The following is a 23,433-nucleotide window of genomic DNA, read 5'->3' as shown; positions in this document are numbered from 1 at the left end:
GTTCCCCCGAGTGTGCTTCTTTTCCACAGAAATAAGCTAAATATAAAATCTTAAAAGATTAGGTAAAACAGTAATATCAGGCTTCTTAAAGAAGAAAATCGTTTGGACAGAATTCTGACAGAACAATATGTGTTTTGTTGACGGCAATGATTTCCTTTTCTGCTGCCTTATTCAATTTAATGTTTTAATTTTACTGAATTATAAATGTGCATAGTTCTTTTACACATCCAGTTTTCCACCCTTGCCTCACACACAGGAGTCTTCTCTCTGTCTCTGGACAGATTTTCTGTTTCTAAATATCAATTCACCTGATAAATCAGGAACCAAAATGTGCTCACTTAATACCAACCGTGATGGAAGAAACAGGAAACATGCCAAAGTTGTGAAACCTAAGTGTGAATTTACATGTGTCCAACATATTTTTCCCACTGTCCTTTAGAGCCGCCATTCACATAATTAATATTGCTGTCTTGAAGCCAATTGAAGTGGTTCTTTCAATAAAAATGAAGATTCTGTCTCCTTTTTGTTTTCCCTCTCTAAACTAACTTCCTAGTGTCATTGTGTAAGTTTAGTCAAGCTGTTGCTTAACACTTATCATATTACATGTATGTGTTTATGTAAAGGCCAGGTCTTAACTAACCTAAAATAACTGTTCTTTCCTTGTTCAAAATACTTTGGTTTTCCTTGGTCTTAAGAATTTCAATATTTCTGCTTAATTCTGTGTTTCAGTGGCTCATCTATAAGCATTTCCCCAGGATTTAAGTTTCTTCACAAATGTCTCAAGTACACGAATCACATTACTTTCATCACAACAGCTTTGGTGGCTATCAGGCTGTACCCTGCTGTAAGTCATGCTCTAGTGTATGAAACAGTAGCTTTCAAAAGTTCAGAGTGTCTTCATTTCACAAAATAATAACTTTGTTCATTTTGAGGACAAATATTAAAGCAGAGTGACTCTCCTTGTTTGTGCATATAAATAATTACCATCTGTCCAGCACAAACCAGAAGGCACTGGTTGATAAATACTTTATGCACATAAAATACTACTATCTGTAAGCCCAACCTAGCAATTAAGCCAGTACACAGGGATTTAGTGAATGTATCAAAACCATAGCAGACAAACAAATGATAAACCCCTAAGCTTTACCTGGGTCAGAACAAAAGGGACCCCTGACAGGGGGTGTGTAGTAACAACCAAACAATGGCTCACAATCTTAGATTAGCAGGTGAGAAACTTCCTGATGTTCCCATGGCTTCCACTTTCCAGGAGCCCTATTTGACAAGGCCCACTTAAATTACCATTCAAATGGATTTAGCTTTGAGCCTTAAAGCAGCCCTATGCCTCAGAACAGACCTGTGACTGACTTTGTTATATTAATACCCTACCAGCTGCAGTGACTCTTTTTGAATCCATATCAGCTTTCTTCTTTTGCCTTCAGTAAGGGCCCCATAACCCTTTATAGCCATTCTGTGACACACACACACACACACACACACACACACCACACACGATTTCGAAAAGTGTAATGTGCAATCTGAGATTTAATATTAGCAATAAAAATCAGAAGAAAACATCTGTTGTTGCCGCCAATGGTCATATCTACCGTGTGAAAGAAGTAGTCTTTAGAGAATTAAACAAAATTAACATAGGCCATAAACATTATTATTTGATAGAAATCTGACATTATAAAAAGGCAAAAATGTGTGCATTTATGTTTCTGATAAAACTTGCTCCTTACTCTGACCTACCCAGTCTGAACAGGTCTTTTCTAAACACTAGTTGACACCTAACCCTCAACTTGGACCTGGGACTCCTTTGTAAGATCAAAATTCATTGTTCATTTACTATATTATTTTGATAAATCATAATTTTAATAGCAATTTTGAAGCTAACTTTCCAAAATCTTAGCTTTAAAGTGTCTTTATTCTTATTGTAACTGATTTTCTCCTGTGATGGCACAGCTTTATGCCACTTGTCAGAGGTGAGAAGGCTGAGACAAATCTTCCTCTGCCATCCCCATCAGCCTGTGGAGCTGCCCTAATCTTTTAAGGACATTGACTGGGGCCAAGCAGACATTTATAGCTTCGATGCTGAGAAGAAATTTAAGACTATGCAACACACTGGAGGAAAGTTGGAGGTTTGACTGAATATATTTTAATAGAGGCTTACACTTAAGGGTTAGAAAAAAGGGCGATGCTCAGAAGTGAAGTAAGGTATACCCAAGTTTCATTATTTGCTTCTCAGGGGAAAATAGATATAAGAAAGACCCAAGTAAGGGTATAAACAGGCTTCTTAAGAAAGTATCACAGGTAACTGTTATGGAATTAGCTATACATACTATTTTGATGGCTCTCAAAGTTACGTTTCAGATGGTTAAGAAATGTTTCCCCCTCTCTCAATCTCTCTCTAACCCTTTCATCCCCCCCCACACACACATACAAACACACATGCACATACACACACTTACTGAAGAGCTGATAATGTGGTCCCATGGGTGTCTGGGGTGAGATTAGAATCTGTTAAGGAAAAGCAAGAGACACTAGGGTTTCCAGAGGTGCTAAATATGAGTCTTCCTTCTAAATGAGGTTTCTGGTGAGCATATAATAAAACTGGAGATTCAGGACTGTAAAGGAAAAAGATCTAAAGCAGACATTAATTGCACTAGACTTCTTGCTTCTTTGCAGGCAAAAAAAACCAAACCAAAACAAAACAAAACAAAAAACCAAAAAACCCAAAAAAACCAAAAACCAAAAACCAAAACAAAAAAACAAAAAAACAAAAAACAAAAACAAAAAAAACCCCAAAAAACCTTCAACAAGATTCCTGATGGAGGGCTCCTTTCTTTCTCATGTCACCAGTATTTCTTCAAAGCTACACAATGACTTCTTGCATCTAATACTGTTTTGAAGAAATCTGATCCTTCCAGTAACTCTGCCTGCAGCACCTGGAAGCTTTCAGAACTGTCTTGTCCCTTATGGCTGAAATTCACAGTAAAGTGTTTGTTGTGGCTTTATTTTTATAGATTCTGCTGGACCACTCAATAGGCCTTTGTATAGAGCGACATGAAACCCATCTCCTTTCCTGCATTCATATTATGTTCAATTCTTTAAAACCATTTGAGGGAGTAAGGGAGATGTGCTGAACAACTTACCTCTTCACAGACACTACTGGACATGCTACAAATCAATTCAGTTCTGACATTAACCAGAGTCAATGCAGACACTACAGGCTATGGGCTCAGTCCCAGAAGACTGACTCTACTTCAGAGGGCAATCATTAGTAGGTCCCAGGTTACCCGCAACTTCTGAGTTGGCTACAAATCAAAAGCTCCCATACTCCCAGGCAGAGCTTTGATGATTTGCTAGAGCTCACAGACTCAGGAGAGAGCTTTATTAACACCTAATCATTATAAGAATGTGAACTCAGGAATAGCCAGAAGAGTATGAGGAAAGGATGTGACACATCTTAGTTCTCCAGGTACACCAGCCTGCCAGCATTTCAGCCCATTCTGTAACCTCAAAAACATCTAAACACTATTCTGATTTGAGTTGGATTTTTGTGGAGTTGCCATTACTTAGAAATGATGGATTACATAATTGGCAGTTTGAGACAGGCACAGTAGTGCACATCTTTAATCCCAGCATTCAGGAGGCAAAGGCAGGTGGATCTCTGTGAGTTCAAGGCCACCCTAGTCTACATAGTGAGTTCCAGGATGCAAGAGACAAGTAGTAAATCAAATGAACAGATAAAATGGCAGTTGTGATGAAGTCACCCTTTTCCACTTTTAGGCAGAGAATGATGCTATAAGCTCCAACCTCTAGTCACAAGGCTGCTTCCCCTAGCAACCAGCCCCTGAATCTAATAAGAGCCCACAGCCACCAATCACCCCATTATCAAATAAGACACTTCACTTCTGACATCTCCACGTTTTATGAGTCATGTGGGAATATACTAATATTTGGTGGAAGTGCAAAATATATATTTCTAACCTCAAAACCATAGATTTCTGAATGTACAAAATTATGCTCCACAATTCTGGGTAATATATTTTTTCCTTCTAATAATTATATCTGTCTTTTCCTTTTCCTGTCTTTTAGATGGTAGAATTTGTATGTTAATGATTATTTTCTGTGTTATCTCTTTGAGTATCTTATATTTAATTTTTCCGTCTTTGGCTCAGTATTACAGTGGGTTTCTAACCCTTTTAAAACAGATATTTTGTTTTAATTTTGTGTATCTGTGTGTACCTGGGTATATAAGCACATGTTTGTGTGTACCTGTGGGTGTAAGAGGAGAGCATCAGATCCACTGGAGCTGGAGGTATAGCCTTTTTGAACTACCTGGTGTATGAGTTGGGAATTTAACTACTTACAGTCTCCTGCAAGAGCAGCCAGTGCTCATAACCCCTGAGCCATCCCCAGCTTCCTTGAGCAATTCTTCATTCTCACATTTCTATATTGTATGGAGTCTGTTCTTATTCCATGTGATGTCTGATCTTACCCTTCTGTTAAAATAAGTGTCGTTTTCTTCCTGCCTGAGCTTGGTTCTGCAGGCATTGTTTTTCCTCTACATGCTTCATCTACTTCCTTCTGAGACGCCTTTTTCAGCAAAGTCATCCACAGAAGGACACAGCCTGGCCTAATCTCTGTAACTTGATCACTTCTTCCATTCCTTCAGAGACTTCAGGTCAGGTGTGGCTAGGATCTTGTTACATCACAACAGAAAAGAATTGTACAGTGAGTTTGCATGAAGCAAAATTATGGTTTATTAAATTAAGATTAATGCACACCCAAGGGGTAGATGTGTTCCTCTCAGGAGAGTTGTGTGTAAGTGCCTTTTTGTCTAATTTTGTCATTTTTAAGATAAAGAGGAAAGTTGTAGAGTTAAGCAAAACCAAGAAGAGCTGGGTTACTAACTTTTCGTATTGCAGTACTTCCCTTTGTATGTGTGAGATGGTTTATGAGGTGAACTTGGACTTATGGGGAGGGGGGAAGCGGGAAAGGGGAAATCATTTGGAATGTAAACAAAGAATGTAGAAAATTTAAAAAAAGTAAAAAAAAAAAAGGAGTGAGGGGGCAGTGTGGTGAAATTAGGTCAAATTCACATACATTTGGCCTTAAGCATGGTTCATGACCCATTTTATCATTCTCATTTCAGGGTCCCTCAGTGAAGGAAAGATTGTGTCTACGTGGGCAGTACACACAGCAGCTTTTGTCATTTGTATCAAAATGCTTCTCTCTTGGTCCCCAAGAGTGAGAAAAGTGTGCCAGGTTCTGATGAAGGAGGGGCTTCTTTCTTTGCCCTGTCCTCTTGATTTTTCCTGACTCCATTCTGCCTTAGCGTGACTGGTAATCCTATAGAATTTGCATATTTTCTAATAGCTTATTGTAGCACCGTCCATGTGACTCTAACTACTTGTTCAGGCACACGAAACTCGGTATCTGCTGTGTCTACTGTTTATTTTAATGGCTTCTCCACCCACAATTTCTCTAAAAGTCTTTCACCAAAATGATCTGCTTTATTCTTGGTCCTAACAGAAAATTGATCATGATTGATATTAGGAGCAGAGAAGTAGTTAACTAAAGTGGTCCTGCTTTACAAATGTGTGGGTGGCATATAAGGAAAACACAACAAGCAGTATAGAACTTCCGGCTGTTAACACATATAGGCACAAGAGATAAAGGTAGCAAAAGTTTGGATAAAAACTTGCAAGAGACAGTTCCAACATGCAAATTTCTGAAAAGCTGTGATCCTCAGCTGAAATAGAACCATAGAACCATGTTTTACAAGGGGAGAACTATAGGCTTAAAGTTTTCCAAAATCTACTTTAATAAGGGTTCTGAAAGATTTTGATCCCCATTTCTAGGCCACCATTCAAAGGTAGGGGAGAAAAGATGGTAAAGAGGCAAGGGATGTGGATCTGTTTAGAAGTAGTTCTTTAGGGTGATTCCAATCTCGGTTGTCAGGGTATGAGCAGTCCTGTTCAAAGAGTGTCCTTAAACCTGAGTCAGCAATGGTGGCATGATCTAGCAGAAACAGTCAGGCCTCTACCAAATTGGCATGAGTCAGTGGGAGCAACCAGAACCAGCTGCAAAGCAAGGAGGAGTTCTCTGCCTTGTCTCTCTCAATGAAATGAAGATCAGAGAAGACTTGAGAACAACATCGCATTGCACAGCCCTGTCACCATTCAAGAGCCCTGCATTATCTGTTCAGCCCCACTTGTACTCTCCAAGCATCATCTGTTCTCTTCTGGCTTTTGCTTCAGCAAAACATCATATGAATCTTCTTCAGCAAAAAAAAAATCACATGATGCAACCAGAAATTTCCACTTCACACATTGTCTGATTATTTTGCATATGTGTGTGTGTGGTAAGCTTACAGATTGTACACATGTTTGCATGTATATGGGTACAGGTTTGTGTGAGCGTTGTTTAGGTGCTCATGCACCTGTGATATGAGTCCATGCATGAATTTAATATCATGTGTCTCCCTAAATTGCTTTCCACCTTGTATATATTAAGGCAGATTCTTTCAATGAACCTGGAGCTAAAGACAGCAAGGGCTTCTTATGACACAGGGGAAGTATGGAGACTATAACTAGAAGAAAAATAATAACTTTCTCTAGCTAAGAATCTCCAATATTATATAAACATTGGACAAACCAGCAATCCAGTTGTCTTCAATAGATGTGAAACACTGAACACTTATTTATTTATATCCATTTGTAGAATTTGATATGTGTATGTAATGTACTTTGGTCATAGAACATACCTCCAATCCTTTTCCAATCCTCCCAGACACTCTTTCCATGACACGATCCCAACTACATGTCTTCTCTTCACAGTGATAATCCACCAAATCCTAAATGCTGTCTATATGCACATGGGTGTGCAGTCATTCACAGAGGCACGGGCACCTACAAGGGAGCTTTTTCTTGAAAAGAACTGACGCCCTACTCTAGCAGAGCGAGTTTCAACTACAAAGCTCAGTTGCGAGACTTCATAAGCCTCTACCCTACCCATTCTGCAGTCGTACCAGCTTGATGTTGTGTAGGTCTTATATGGGTGAGCACAGTGTTTGTGAGTTAAAATGAGAGCACAGCCCTTTTATGCCCATAAGGGATGTTTCATAGCATTCACCCTCAACATTACACCTGACCTCTGTTCTCTTCTAAAATGTTCCCTGGGCCATGTGGGGAAGGGGATAACATGTAGATGCCCCATTTAGGGATCAGCACTCCACAGGGACTCTATTCTTGCCTTTAACAAGTTGGGAGTCTCTGTATTAATCACTGTCTGCTTCAGAAAGAAGTTTCTCTGGTGGTGGTTGAAAGCCACACTAATCTATAGGTAGAAAGATAAATATTTAGAAGGCACTTTGGGCCTATACTCATTTAGCAAAATTAAAGTAGTAGTTACTTTCCTAGAGTCTACAGTTCTTCATCAGGTTTACAATATAAGGAATACATTTTGTTCTGTAGAATGAACCTTAAAATTAATCAGGAAGTAGATGGTTACTCCCATAATATTCATGCCCCCAATAAATTAGTGGGCATAGCTTGCTGAGTTAGTTATTAATTGTAGTTATAGTTTTCATAATTGTGTGACAGTTTTGATGATTTTTTTCTCCCTTAGCACCTTACATAACTCCTTTCAGCAATTTGAAAGCTAACCAGTAAGGAGGAAGCTTCCATATCAGTATTAGCTTATTTGTCTAAATTCTGTGATCCAGTGTATATTGTCTTCAGCAATAGGACCTTACCATCTAGTTCTAGTGGGTAACAGAACAATGGCAATAGACATTTAATTTTATTAAAAAAGAAATGAAAGCACTTTGATTGGCAACTCGAAAAACAATGTCCTAAACTTGACTCTAGGTTTTTCGTTTGGTAATCTAGTCATATCAAAGAGAAGAACTATCTCTCACAGTAGAGTAAATCAACTTATGTTTCTGGAAGCTTCTGGAAGTTTCCCATATGGCTTTTAAAATAATGTCCATAATACTAATTGCCAACCATCCCTTCTACCCTTTCATACCTTGTACCTACTTGACTCCCCACTCTTTCCTTTCATTGTTATACCACCTATGCTTTACTATTGTCCATGCATTCACTAGGACCTTTAATAGCATCCCCATTATAACAGTGATTAATAAGGCTTTGATTGTAATTACCTCTTGTCCATCCTTACAAACCTTATACAGGAACATAGGCCAACAGTGTAAACCTGGATATATCTCACCACTGATTGAAAAAAACAAAACTTGTAACTAAAGAGAGTTCCAGGCAATAGCAGTCACAACAATGAAATAAACAATAGATTAGGTACTAAGCAATAAGAAATAGAAAGTTGTATTTCTAAAGTGAACTGTGCTAAAGGCAAGAAATGAAACTGCCAAACAACTTCAAAATGTAACATTTTTATAACAGTATGGGGAGGGTTTGATGAAAAGCCAAAGATGACCAGGCTAAAATAGAAAATCACTTCACAGGCTAGATAGGGAATCCAAAATACAGGAAGTAAATCTTTAATGAGAAATAAGTTTTTCATCTTCTAATTATTAGCAATTTTTAAGAGGTAAGTTTTAGAAAATGTATCTTTGACAATATTCTTATAGAAATGTTACTTAGAAAATGAAAGAATCTACCCAATAATGTTATCCTTTTAAAACCAGAAAAAGTATGGAATTACTGAGTATATTTCAAACTTAGAGTTAACTCTCTTCAGAAGCTATTTCTATTCAACTCATATTCTACACTTAAGTTCACCGGATTCAAGTGCATGGTCTTTTCTTAAGACTAGGTTTTTTGCATTTTGCATTTTCTTTGACTGTTGAGTCAATGGTTTCTATGGTATCTTTGGTATCTGAGATTCTTTCTTCCATCTCTTGTATTCTGTTGTTTATATTTGCATCTATGGCCCCTGATTTCTTCTTAAGGTTTTCTATCTCCAAAATTGTCTCCCTTTGTGATTTCTTAGTTGTTTCTACTTCTGTTTTTAGATCCAGGATGGTTTTGCTCAATTCCATCATTTGTTTGTTTGTGTTTACCTGTAATTCTTTAAGAGATTTTTTGTGTTTCCTCTTTCATGACTTCTGCCTCTAGACTCAAGTTCTCCTGCATTTCTTTAAGTTTTTTTTTTGCGTTTCTTGGGACCTCATAAAATTACAAAGTTTCTGTAAGGCAAAGGACACGATCAAAAGGGCAAATCGGCAACCAACAAATTGGGAAAAGATCTTCACCAACCCTACATCAGATAGAGGGCTAATATCCAAGATATATAAAGAACTCAAGAAGTTACACTCCAGAAAACCAAATAACCCTATTAAAAAATGGAGTACAGAGTTAAACAAAGAATTTTCATGTGAAGAACTTCAGATGGCAGAGAAGCATCTTAAAAAATGCTGAACTTCATTAGTCATTAGGGAAATGCAAATCAAAACAACCCTGAGATTTCACCTTACACCAGTCAGAATGGCTAAGATTAAAAATTCAGGAGACAGCAGATGTTGGCGAGGATGTGGAGAAAGAGGAACACTCCTCCACTGCTGGTGGGGTTGCAAATTGGTACAACCACTCTGGAAATCAGTCTGGCGGTTCCTCCGAAAACTGGGCACCTCACTTCCAGAAGATCCTGCTATACCACTCCTGGGCATATACCCAGAAGATTCCCCAGCATGTAATAAGGATACATATTCCACTATGTTCATAGCAGCCCTATTTATAATTGCCAGAAGCTGGAAAGAACCCAGGTATCCCTCAACAGAAGAGTGGATGCAAAAAATGTGGTATATATACACAATGGAGTACTATTTAGCCATTAGAAACAATGAATTCATGAAATTCTTAGGCAAATAGATGGAACTGGAGAACATCATACTAAGTGAGGTAACCCAGACTCAAAAGATGAATCATGGTATGCACTCACTAATAAGTGGGTGTTAACCTAGAAAACTGGAATACCCAAAACATAATCCACACATCAAATGAGGTACAAGAACAGAGGAGTGGCCCCTTGTTGTGGAAAGACTCAGTGAAACAGTATAGGGCAAAACCAGAACAGGGAAGTGGGAAGGGTTGGGTGGGAAAACAGGGGGAGGGAAGGGGGCTGATGGGGCTTTTGGGGAGTGGGAGTCTAGAAAAGGGGAAATCATTTGAAATGTAAATAAAAAATATATCGAATTTAAAAAAAAGAAAAAGAAAAAAATTTTTAAAAAATGACTAGGAAATGAGTTTGTTGATCCAATTTTTTAAAATGAGCTATTCAAAGAGAGCCTTTAGGGCTCATTCTGCAATCCAGTGGAGAAATTCAGTATCAAATAGGGTCCCAGAGAATAATAAGGACACCTGAGAAATATTGGCATTTAGCTGCTAGTTACTGTGAAACAATTCACTGACTATAAGTGACTCAAGTTCAAGTCCATGACACCAGAAAGATCATTCAAGACTCATGTCCAATAATAACTTTAATTTGAGATTTGATATACAAATGTGTAACTTTTCTATTTTTGTCCACAATGACGCTTTCAAAATAATTCAGATTTCTTACTTGGGTCCTTCAAATGCATAAAAGCAATCCATAGACTCCAGTGATGGAACTAAAATTTTTGTTTCAATCTCCAGTCATTTTGTTTCCATTCATGATCTCTCCTGAAAAATATATAAAATATAAAATATGTGAAAGTGAATAATATAGTGGTTCTGCGATAACATGGCCAAACTTTCTAAAAATTGCCAATTCTACTAAAAAATTATTGAGTAGAATAATGCCACACATTTGGGTGATAGTGGAGAGAATAGAGGACAAATGGAAATATCACTCAGAAAATTTATCAGTGGCAAATAGCTGGAGAAGGAAGAAGAAGAGGAGGAGAATATATAGGAGGAGGAGGACTAGGATGAAAAGGAGTTTGAAGAGGAGGATGGAAGAGGGAGATATATTTTCTGTGATATTTAAGGGACTCATTAGCTAATGTCATTTCCTTCTTTCACACTGTATTTCTCATGCCTGCAGTTCTACACAAATACAAAACTCCTACGTTCACATTTTGATGAAATGGTACATTCCAGACATGAGCCAAGAGTGACAATCTGGACAGTAGCTTTTTACAGCTCAAGTATGACAGCACTCAGGGCTGACCACAGTTTCTATGGGCTTCTGGTTTAGCACATGAAACTCAAGACCTATCTGTGTATCGTTAGACCTGTCTCTATAACATTTAGTGTGAAAAGTAGATGTCAAAACTCTACAGTTTACTTGAAAGAGAAGAAGTGCCATCAAATAATGATGATGTTGATGATGATGATGATGATGATGATAATAATAAATTCCAAAATTTCTGGTGAGGAAAGGACTTTCTTGCCTTTTTTAAAATCTCCAGTAAACTGAAGTATCAGTTTTACAGTAGGTGCACAATGACACCTGATTGTGGGGGTGTACATGCACCAGAAGAGCAGTTGTGGTAGGCTTCCTAAGGCTTTTATTCTGTGGCAGAATCAATAAACTGGAAAATAAGTTGAAAGGGGGGAAAGTGGCAAAAGAGACTTGATTGCAAAATCTCATCACCATGACACCTAACTATAAATATCATTAAACTTTCAAGCACAGACTCTAATCTGCCATTTCACCAGAGGAAAGGAGGGGGTGGGGCATGTAATCAAAAGACATTTGGCAGAGCTCAAGAATAACTACCGTGTAAATGACAAGCTGTAAAATATCAGGCCCAGGGAGCCCTTTTACTGCTCGAGTTATGTAGCCGGGATTTATGGCCTTAAGTTTCTACTACTAAGATTCGCAAAAGTTAAGATTTTGCTTATGTTAATTTGCTTTCCAAGTTTCATCAGATTTTTAAGATACAGGGAAGTTTATCTGCCTTGGGGAAGGGGACTTTAAGAAGTATTATGACAGGTTTTATGCTAGAAGTGAAGGCAGATTTGCTCAGTCAAGGAGTCTAATGTGAGTCTTGTCAAGTGAAATACCACATAGAAGGTATGTATCCAAGTGTTAGCTAAGATGTGTTCTTCCCAGTAGCTCTTAACACCTGGTCAGTTCTGCTTAGAAATATGCTTCTCGGCCTTTTGGCTAAGATCAAGTGTGGAAAAATGCTTCAAAATAGTTCTTTTTATGTGAATATTATTATGTAATAAATGTCCAATTTTAAGTTATAATGCTTATATGAAATTATAAGTCTATTAATAAAATTGCACATATTTGAAGAAGATTGTTCATGATTATTTGGGCCAGATAAATACATCTATTATGAAATTTCAGAGAAGCTTACAGTGACAACAATAATTTAGAAGTTAAAATCCATCCCGATCATCAATTCACAAGACCCATAAGAGTCAAGAAGACTTATATATAAAATAAAGTATTAAATGCAGGCATAACTCCATATTGTAAGATGCTAAATCTGTTATTGTCCAGCAAGCTCTTTTTACTTTAATGATCAAAGAATTAATAATACAATGTACAGTTGATATGGGACACTCTAAAATGATTCATACAGTGAAGGAGACATTCTATTTGTATCCAACTAGACAAGACACAATCTAGCCCAACTCTTAAATGGCACAGCAAGTCTAGGTAAAGCTGGTGGGAGAGTATTTCCCAAGTATGCATAAGGAGCTGAGTTTAATCTTTAGAACTATAAAAAAAGCATTAAATTTTAAAGAACTGACAACATTCACTCAATTATTCAACAGAAAAGTCAAGAAATCTAATACACTTACCCGTTTTCTGTAAGAAATATACATGACATATCCTCTACTGCCAAGAATTTATGACCCAGCTTGAAGCAAAGAATATTAACAAAACAATAGCTAAATATAAAACAACAATTCAATAGACATCACAAGAGCATGTATTGCTATTTACAAATTGTTTAATAATCATACTTTTTCTTTGGGGCAGGTGTATATAAAATCCAATTATTTTTATAGTTAACTCAATGCCAAGTGCTGCCTTATCGGGTTTGCACTACAATGTAAATATTAACTTATTACAATACAAGATTCAGAACACAGCCAGACTCAGCAACACAAATAATTCAATAAAAGGAAAGAAATTCTTCATCTCTGAGCTATAAAAACCCCTACAAGGGATTCATATTTCTTTTGGCAAGATGAATTTTCGGAAGGCTTAACAGGCAAGTCTAAAATTGATTCTGAATATGACAATAAATATTTTAATGAAATGATTAAGTGCTAATCACTGAGAAAATAAATAATTCAGCATTCCTTTAGATGTGCCTCAGAACTTGGCTGGATGTAGCCTACAAGGGAAGATGATTACAGCAGATGTGGTCATTCAGGTTGATCTCTCCAGCCGGGCCGACTACTTTCAGGGTGTTCCTCACACAGGAGTGCCCTCTTCCTTACTACATTGTTTATACCAAAACACATACCTACTTTCTAAAGCTGCTCTCAGGAACCACTACCCAAACACTTTCAATTATTACACTAGGATATCAGTTCTTTTGGTGTTCCACAACTATCAGCAAAGGTACCATGGTACATGTCTGCTTTCTCAGAATTCTCCTGCTAGATGGCCTCCATGTTGGTTTGGTTCTTCTCTGATCTCAGGTTCCCCTTTGTCTTTCCCTAATCCTCATGTGTCTGACCTCCTGCCCATCTCCACTCACTCCTTATGATACCTCATCTCCTTCCTTCAGATCTCAATATCATATATGTATCTCTACCTTAAAATAAACATTACCTGCTCAAAAATTTCTCCCTAGCTCTAGATTGGAATATCCTCCTATGAGTCTGATTTTTGTCCCTGTATTGTTTGTGGCTAGTATTAAATCCAATGTATCCAAACTAAACCATGCCACAGCTGGAGAGCTTCCTTTAACATGACTGACAGCAGTCAAGTCAACTGCAACAGTGTCATTTGGATTTCCAGACCCAATTTCCAGGTGGACTTCCCTTTGCCTCTCTCACAATTAAAAGTGTTTTTCCTATTAAATATATACTCTGGTAATTGGGCACTCTTGATGTGCTTCTCAAGCAAGCTGCCATTGGTGTTCATCTGCATTTCTCTACTTCCCCCAAAGAAGCTCCCTCCTCTACCTTTGCTGCCCTGAAATGCAGTCACACAGACAGAATGAGACTTCAGTCATCAATCCTGCCATGTCACCCTCATGTTCAAAACTGCCAAATGACTTCCTAGTTCCTTGAGAATCTTAAATGCTCCAAAACTCCAAGATAGAATCAAGCCCCAAGGTATCCTCTCTGGCTCTATTTCTGACCATTCCTCTTAACTCTCACTGGTGCACAGAAATGTGGCCTCCTTGTGGGTCCATATGTCACATCCTCAAAGAATCTTCCTACAGAACATAGTTTAATGATTTTAATTAAACTTTTTTTGTGATCCGATCTCTTTAATCATTCTTTTATTTATTTACCCACAATTCTCATAACCTTCTAACATATTGTAAAATTGATTCATGTTTGTTTTATTGTCATTTCTTCTAGGGAATCTTTGTTTTTCTCCAATGTACCTCAACCACCTAATACAATGTGCAGCACAAGCCTGCATGTAATAAGTACTTGAGAAGATAAGTAATTAACCTTGATTAGTGGCTCAGACCATGGTCTTTCAACCATGCTTGTTTCTTCATTCTCAGTCCAGCAGAAACAAAGTTGCAATTCCTGGTTCTAGGATATACCTAAATTTATACAGAACTAAAGCTCTCCTCAACTGCCAAACTGTGAAACCACCATCGTCACTGGTAACAGGTATCAATATAGAGCAGCAAACTTCTAGGGCTCCATAAGCCACTGTTCTCCATTATGAAATACTTTCTACAAAACAGACAAAGCAATGTATGGTCTTTATCTTATCCTCCTTGGAAGCTTGTAAGTCCGGTCCCACTTAGAATCCAAATCCTTACCTGAGCTACAGAGATTCTTGAGGGTTTATGCCATAAAATCTGTTCTGCCTTCTCTTACGTTACCTGCTAAGTTCTCTCTGGCAACACTGACATTCTGGAAGTTCCTCAAACTAGCCAAAGTCATTGCACTTCTTCCTTATTCTTATGCATATTAGAGATTTCTGGAAATATCTGTGGCTTACTCTCTTCCCTCACTGATTCCTTTCCTCAGATTACTACCTCAGTCTTTGATGGCCTCGCCTCCTTTTGTCCTATTGGTTCCTTTCTGTCCTTCTTTACTCTTCTCCATACTATGGATGTTATATAAAAACATCATGTTACATGCTTATTAATTCTCTTCTTCCTAATACAATCATTATGAATCTGAAAATGTATTTTGTTGACTGCCATAGCCCCACTCCTTAGAAGAGTTTTGGCACAGAGTATGAACTCAATATATACTATCTGAATAAATGAGTGAGTGAAATATAAAGTGATTCATCCTATTTCTTTACCAGAATAAATTAATGAATGAAAATGCAATGCAATTTGTTGCATTAATAAATAAAAGTCTCTACTCAGCAAATACAATGTCAGTCATCATAATAACTTTTGAGGCCATTCAAATAAGCCCTTCTGAGCAAACGGGCACTCCCTGGTTCACACAGACAACCTGGGGCAAGGCACGCTAGGGCTGCAGGGACACCCAAGAGGAGGGCAGCGCATTAGCAATCTGTAACAAGGGAAACTCAGCCATCCAGTGTTGCAAAAATAGCCATATAGCCTCACAGGAGGCACAAATACCAGCCAGAGACAAGACCAACTAACGCCAGAAATAACAAGATGGCAAAGGGCAAACGCAGGAATGCTACTAACAGAAACCTAGGAAATATAGCAGCATCTGAACCAAGCTCTCCAACATCAGCAAGCCCTGATTATGCAAAACACCAGAAAAACAAGATTTGGATTTAAAATCACTGTTCATGATGCTGCTAGAAGAACACAAAAAGGACATAAATGAATCTCTTAAAGAAATACAGGAGAACATGAATAAGCTAGAAACCCGATTAATGGAAACACAAAAATCACTTAAAAAATGCAGGAGAATAAGGCTCAAGAGATAGAAGCCAATAAAGAAGAAACACACATACAAAAAAAACCTTAAAGAAATGCAGGAGAAAGTGAGTCAAACAGCAGAAGTCATGAAAGAGGAAACACAAAAGTCTCTTAAAGAATTACAGGAAAACACAAACAAGCAAGTGAAGGAGCTAAGCAAAACCATCCAGGATCTAAAAACAGAAGCAGAAACAACTAAGAAATCACAAAGGGAGACAACTTTGGAGATAGAAAACCTTGAGAAGAAATCAGGGGCCATAGATGCAAATATCAACAACAGAATACAAGAGATGGAAGAAAGAATCTCAGATGCTGAAGATACCATAGAAACCATTGACTCAACAGTCAAAGAAAATGCAAAATGCAAAAAGCTTGTATCCCAGAACATCCAGGAAATCCAGGACACAATGAGAAGACTAAACCTAAGGATTAAAGGTATAGATGAGAGTGAAGATTTACAACTTAAAGGGCCAGCAAATATCTTCAACAAAATTATGGAAGAAAACTTTCCCAACTTAAAAAGAGAGATGCCCATGAATATACAAGAAGCCTACAGAACTCCAAACAGACTGGACCTGAGCAGAAATACCTCTCGTCACATAATAATCAAAATCCCAAATGTACTAAACAAAGAAAGAATATTAAAAGCAGTAAGAGAAAAAGGCCAAGTAACATATAAAGGAAGACTTATCAGAACCACACCAGATTTCTCACCAGAGACCATGAAAGCTAGAAGATCCTGGGCAGATCTCATGCAGACTCTAAGAGAACACAAATGTCAGCCAAGACTACTATACCCAGCAAAACTCTCAATCACAATAGATGGAGAAACCAAGATATTCCATGACAAAACCAAATTTACACAATATCTTTCTACAAACCCAGCTTTACAAAGAATAATAGGAGGAAAACTCCAATCCAAGGAGGGAAACGACACCCTGGACAAAGCAAGATAGTTACCTTCTTTCATCAAACCCAAAAGAAGATAACCACTCAAATATAAAAATAACCACTCCTGGGCATATACCCAGAAGACTCCCCACCATGTAATAAGGACGCATGTTCTACTATGTTCATAGCAGCCCTATTTATAATTGCCAGATGCTGGAAAGAACCCAGGTATCCCTCAACAGAAGAGTGGATGCAAAAAATGTGGTATATCTACACAATGGAGTACTATTCAGCCATTAGAAACAATGAATTCATGAAATTCTTAGGCAAATGGATGGAGCTAGAGAATATCATACTAAGTGAGGTAACCCAGACTCAAAAGGTGAATCATGGTATGCACTCACTAATAAGTGGATATTAACCTAGAAAACTGGAATACCCAAAACATAATCCACACATCAAATGAGATACAAGAAGAAAGGAGGAGTGGCCCCTGGTTCTGGAAAGACTCAGTGAAACAGTATTCAGCAAAACCAGAACGGGGAAGTGGGAAGGGGTGGGTGGGAGGGCAGGGGAAGAGAAGGGGGCTTACGGGACTCTCGGGGAGTGGGGGGGCTAGAAAAGGGAAATCATTTGAAATGTAAATAAATTATATCGAATAAAAAAAAAATAAAAAAAAAACTATGCCCTTAAACAGTCAAAAAAAAAATAACATCGAAAATGACAGGAAGTAATAATCACTACTCCTTAATATCTCTTAATGTCAATGGACTCAACTCCCAAATAAAAAGGCATAGACTAACAGACTGGATAAGGAAACAAGAACCTACATTTTGCTGCATACAGGAAATACACCTCATTGTCAAAGACAGAAACCACCTTAGAGTAAAAGGCTGGAAGAAAATTTTACAAGCCAATGGTCTCAGGAAATGAGCCAGAGTAGCCATTCTAATATCAGATAAAATTGTTTTTCAACCTAAACTCATCAAAAGAGATAGAGAAGGGCACTTTTTGCTGGTCAAAGGAAAAATCCACCAAGAACAACTTTCAATTCTGAACATGTATGCGCCAAATGCAAGGGCACCCTCATTCATAAAAGAAACTTTACTAAAGCTCAAAGCACACATTTCACCCAACACAATTATTGTGGGTGACTTCAACACTCCACTCTCCTCAATGACCGATCAGGAAAACAGAAACTAAACAGGGACACAATAAAACTAATTGAAGCTTTGGACCAATTGGACTTGACTGCTATTTATAGAGCATTCCACCCTAAAACAAAAGAATATACCTTTTTCTCAGCACCTCATGGTACCTTCTCCAAAATCGACCATATAATTGGTCACAAGACAGTCCTCAACAAATATAAAAAGATCGAACTAATCCCATGCCTCCTATCGGATCACTATGGAGTAAGAGTTGTCTTCAATGGCAACAAAAACGACAGAAGGCCCACATACACATGGGGGCTGAACAATAATCTACTCAATGACACCTTGGCTAAAGAAGAAATAAAGAAAGAAATCAGAGACGTTTTAGAATTTAAGGAAAATGAAGGCACAACATACCCAAATCTTTGGGACACAATGAAAGCAGTGCTAAGAAGAAAACTCATAGCCCTGAGTGCCTCCAAAAAGAAAATGGAGAGTGCATACATTATCAGCTTAAGGACACACCTGAAAGCCCTGGAACAAAAAGAAGCCAATTCACCCAGGAGGAGTAGAAGACAGGAAATCATTAAACTCAGGGCTGAAATCAGTCAAATGGAAACAAAGAGAACCATACAAAGAATCAATGAATCTAGAAGCTGGTTTTTTGAGAAAATCAACAAGATAGATAGACCCTTAGCCAGACTGACCAAAGGTCAGAGAGAAAGTATCCAAATTAACAAAATCAGAAATGAAAAGGGGGATATAACAACAGAAACTGAGGAAATTAAAAAAATCATCAGATCCTACTACAAAAGCCTATACTCAACACAACTGGAGAATCTGGAGGAAATGGACAATTTCCTAGACAGATACCAAATACCAAAATTAAATCAGGACCAAATAGATCATCTAAACAGTTTCATAACACCTAAAGAAATAGAAGGGGTCATAGAAAGTCTTCCAACCAAAGAAGCCCAGGACCAGATGATTCAGTGCAGAATTCCATCAGACCTTCAAAGAAGACTTAACACCAATACTCTTCAAACTATTCCACAAAATAGAAACAGAAGGAACACTACCCAATTACTTCTATGAAGCCACAATTACGCTGATACCAAAACTACACAAAGATCCAACAAAGAAATAGAACTTCAGACCAATTTCCCTTATGAATATCGATGCAAAAATACTCAATAAAATTCTTGCCAACTGAATCCAAGAACACATCAAAACGATCATCCACCATGATCAAGTAGGCTTTATCCCAGGGATGCAGGGTTGGTTCAATATACAGAAATCCATCAATGTAATCCACTACATAAACAAACTCAAAGAAAAAAAAACACATGGTCATTTCATTGGATGCTGAAAAAGCATTGACAAAATTCAGCATCCTTTCATGCTTAAAGTCTTGGAAATAACAGGAATTCAAGGCCCATACCTAAACATCGTTAAAGCAATATACAGCAAACCGGTAGCCAGCATCAAACTAAATGGAGAGAAACTTGAAGCAATCCCACTAAAATCAGGGACTATACAGGGCTGCCCCCTTTCTCCTTATCTTTTCAATATTGTACTTGATGTACTAGCTCGGGCAATTCGACAACATAAGGAGGTCAAAAGGATACAAATTGGAAAGGAAGAAGTCAAACTATCATTATTTGCAGATGACATGATAGTCTACCTAAGTGACCCAAAAAACTCCATTAGAGAACTCCTACAGCTGATAAACAACTTCAGCAAAGTGGCAGGTTATAAAATCAATTCAAGCAAATCAATGGCCTTCCTGTACTCAAACGATAAGCAGGCTGAGAAAGAAATTAGGGAAATGACCCCTTTCACAATAGCCGCAAACAGTATAAAGTACCTTGGGGTGACTCTTACCAAACATGTGAAAGATCTGTATAACAAGAACTTCAAGACTCTGAAGAAGGAAATGGAACAAGACCTCAAAAAATGGGAAAAGCTCCCATGCTCATGGATCGGTAGAATCAATATAGTTAAAATGGCCATTTTGCCAAAAGCAATATACAGATTCAATGCAATACCCATCAAAATCCCAACTCAGTTCTTCACAGAGTTAGAAAGAGCAATTCTCAAATTCATCTGGAATAACAAAAAACCCAGGATAGCTAAAACTATTCTCAGCAACAAAAGAAATTCTGGGGAATCAGTATCCCTGACCTCAAGCAATAATACCGAGCAATAGTGTTAAAAACTGCATGGTATTGGTACAGTGACAGGCAGGCAGATCAATGGAACAGGATTGAAGATCCAGAAATGAACCCACAGACCTATGGCCACTTGATCCTGGACAAAGGGGCTGAAAACATCCAATGGAAAAAAGATAGCCGTTTCAACAAATGGTGCTGGTTCAACTGGAGGTCAGCATGCAGAAGAATGCGAATTGATCCATCAGAAGAATGCGAATTTATCCATCCTTCTCTCCTCCTACTAATCTCAACTCCAATTGGATCAAGGACCTCCATATAAAGCCAGACACTCTGAAGCTAATAGAAAAGAAACTGGGGAAGACCCTTGAGGACATCAGTACAGGGGGAAAGTTCCTGAACAGAACACCAATAGTGTATGCTCTAAGATCAAGAATTGATAAATGGGACCTCATAAAATTACAAAGTTTCTGTAAAGCAAAGGACACCATCAAAAGGACAAATCGGCAACCAACAAATTGGGAAAAGATCTTCACCAACCCTACATCTGATAGAGGTCTAATATCCAATATTTACAAAGAACTCAAGAAGGTAGACCCCAGAAAACCAAATAACCCTATTAAAAATGGGGTACAGAGTTAAACAAAGAATTCTTACCTGAAGAACTTCGGATGGCGGAGAAACATCTTAAAAAATGCTCAACTTCACTAGTCATCAGGGAAATGCAAATCAAAACAACCCTGAGATTTCACCTTACACCAGTCAGAATGGCTAATATTAAAAACTCAGGAGACAGCAGATGTTGGCGAGGATGTGGAGAAAGAGGAACACTCCTCCACTGCTGGTGGGGTTGCAAATTAGTACAACCACTCTGGAAATCAGTCTGGCAGTCCCTCAGAAAACTGGGCATATCACTTCTGAAAGATCCTGCTATACCACTCCTGGGCATATACCCAGAGGATTCCCCAGCATGTAATAAGGATACATGTTCCACTATGTTGATAGCAGCCCTATTTACAATAGCCAGAAGCTGGAAAGAACACAGGTATCCCTCAAAAGAAGAATGGATGCAAAAAATGTGGTATATCTACACAATGGAGTACTATTCCACCATTAGAAACAATGAATTCATGAAATTCTTAGGTAAATGAATGGAGCTGGAGAACATCATACTAAGTGAGGTAACCCAGTCTCAAAAGATCAATCATGGTATGTACTCACTAATAATTGGATATTATCTTGGAAAACTGGAATATGAAAAACATAATCCACACTTCAAATGAGGTACAAGAAGAACGGAGGAGTGACCCCTAGTTCTGGAAAGACCCAGTGTAGCAGTATAAGACAAAACCAGAACATGGAAGTGGGAAGGGATGGGTTGGAAAACAGGGTGGGGGAAGGGGGCTGATGGGACTTTCGGGGAGTGGGGGGGTCTAGAAAAGGGGAAATCATTTGAAATGTAAATAAAAAATATATCGAATAAAATTTAAAATAAATAAATAAATAAATAAAATAAAATAAAAAAATCCATTCTGAATTCCAAAATATACACATGCTAAACAGATACAATCTATGTTTTAGGCAAAAACTCATTGAATATTATCTTGGTGTGACTCTAACCAAGCAAGTGAAAGCTCTGTATGACAAGAATTTCAAGCCTCTGAAAAAAAGAAATTGAAGAAGACCCCAAAAGATGGAAAGATCTCCCATGCTCATGAATCAGAAGGATTAACTTAGTAAAAATGGCCATCTTACCAAAAAGCAATCTACAGATTAAATGTAATGCCCATCAAAATTCCAACTCAATTCTTCAGGGAGATAGAAAGAACAATTCTCAAGTTCATCTGGAATAACAACAAAAACAACAACAACAACAAAAACCCAAAAACAGGAAAGTGAAAACTATTCTCACGAATAAGAGAACTTCTGGGGGAATCACCATCCCCACCCTCGAGCAGTACTACCAAGCAATAGTGGTAAAAACTGCATTGTATTGGTTCAGAGACAGGCAAGTAGATCAAGAGAATAGAATTGAAGACCCAGAAATAAATCCACATACCTATGATCACATGATCTTTGCCAAAGAAGCCAAAACCACCCAGTGGAAAAAAGACAGCATTTTCAATAAATGGTGCAGACTCAAGTGTCGGTTTGCTTGTAGAAAAATGCAAATTGATGCATTCTTATCTCCTTGTACTAAACTCAAGTCCAAGTATATCAAGGACCTCCACATAAAACCAGATACACTGAATCTAATGGAAGAGAAAGTGGAAAAGTGTCTTGAACACATCAGTACAATGGAAATTTTCATGAACAGAACACCAATGGATCAGGCTCTAAGATCAAATATAGACAAATTTGACCTCATAAATTTGCAGAGCTTCTGTGAGGCAAAAGACACTGTCAATAGGAAAAAACAGCAACCAACAAATTGGGAAAAGATCTTTACCAATCCTATATCTGATAGAGAGCTTATATCCATTATACACACACACACAAAAAAAAAAAAAAAACTCAAGAAATTAGACTCCAGAGATCCAAATAACCCTATTAAAAATGGATACAGAGCTAAACAGAGAATTCTCAACTGAGGAAACTTGAATGGTGGAGAAGCACCTACAGCAACCTTAGTCATCAGAGAAATGCAACTCAAAACTACCATGAGATTCCATTTCACATGAATCAAAATGGCTAAGATCAAAAACTCAGGAGATAACAGATGCTGGCAAGGATGTAGAAAAAGAGGAACAATTCTCCCTTGATGATGGGATTGCAGTTCTTCAGAAAATTCGACATAGTATTAGCTGAGAACCCAGCTATACTTACTACTCCTGGGCAGAAATTCAAAAGATGCTTCAACATATAGCAAGGACACATGCTCCACTATGTTCATAGCAGCTTTATTTATAATAGCCAGAAGCTAGAAAGAGCCCAGATGTCTCTCAACAGAGGATTGGATACAGAAAATGTGACACATTTACACAATGGAATACTACTCAGCTATTAAAAACAATGATTTCATGAAATTCAAAGGCAAATGGATGAAACTATAAGATACCACCTTCAATGAGATAATCCAGTCACAAAAGAAGACACATGGTATGTACTCACTGATAAGTAGATATTAAGAAAAAAGCTCAGAATGCCTACAATACAACTCACAGGCCATATGAAGCTCAAGAAGGAAGGCCACAGTGTGGATGCTTCAGTCCTACTTAGAAGGTAG

Source organism: Apodemus sylvaticus, chromosome 14, assembly GCF_947179515.1.
Source record: "Apodemus sylvaticus chromosome 14, mApoSyl1.1, whole genome shotgun sequence".
Classification (NCBI taxonomy): Eukaryota; Metazoa; Chordata; class Mammalia; order Rodentia; family Muridae; genus Apodemus; species Apodemus sylvaticus.
This window is presented reverse-complemented; position numbering follows the sequence as displayed.